Below are 671 nucleotides of genomic sequence, written 5' to 3' on the forward strand. Positions count from 1 at the left end.
TGCTTATCCGTTACCTAACATTGATAGGCTGGTCGACAACTCGGCTGGCTATAAATTATTGTCTTTTATGGATGCTTATTCAGGTTACAACCAGATCCCCATGGCGAGGAGCGACAAACAGTGCACGGCGTTCATGACCGAGTCGGGCAACTACTACTACAACGTAATGCCCTTCGGACTCAAAAACGCCGGAGCCACGTACCAACGGATGATGAACAAAGTGTTCCAAGGAGAGATCGGCGATACTCTCGAGGTATACATGGACGACATGATCGTCAAATCTCGAGAAGACTCCGATCACACCACCCATCTCGAGCGGGTATTCGAGCAGGCCAGATCATGCAAGATGCACTTCAACCCGGAAAAATGCACCTTCGGCGTCCGAGCAGGCAAATTCCTCGGTTTCTATTTGACCGAACGAGGAATAGAAGCCAACCCGGATAAATGCCGAACATTCTCGGAACTCCCCACTCCTAACAATAAAAAATCCATCCAAGTCCTAAACGGGATGCTCACGGCACTATCCCGTTTCGTTGCAAAATCCGCCCAACACGCTCTTCCATTCTTTAAGTTATTACGAAAAGAAGCGACCTTTGAATGGTCCAAGGAGTGCGAGCAAGCACTACCACACCTCAAGCAAGTAATCTCCAAACCACCCGTCCTCTCTCTAC

Source organism: Vicia villosa, unplaced genomic scaffold (assembly GCF_029867415.1).
Source record: "Vicia villosa cultivar HV-30 ecotype Madison, WI unplaced genomic scaffold, Vvil1.0 ctg.001045F_1_1, whole genome shotgun sequence".
Classification (NCBI taxonomy): Eukaryota; Viridiplantae; Streptophyta; class Magnoliopsida; order Fabales; family Fabaceae; genus Vicia; species Vicia villosa.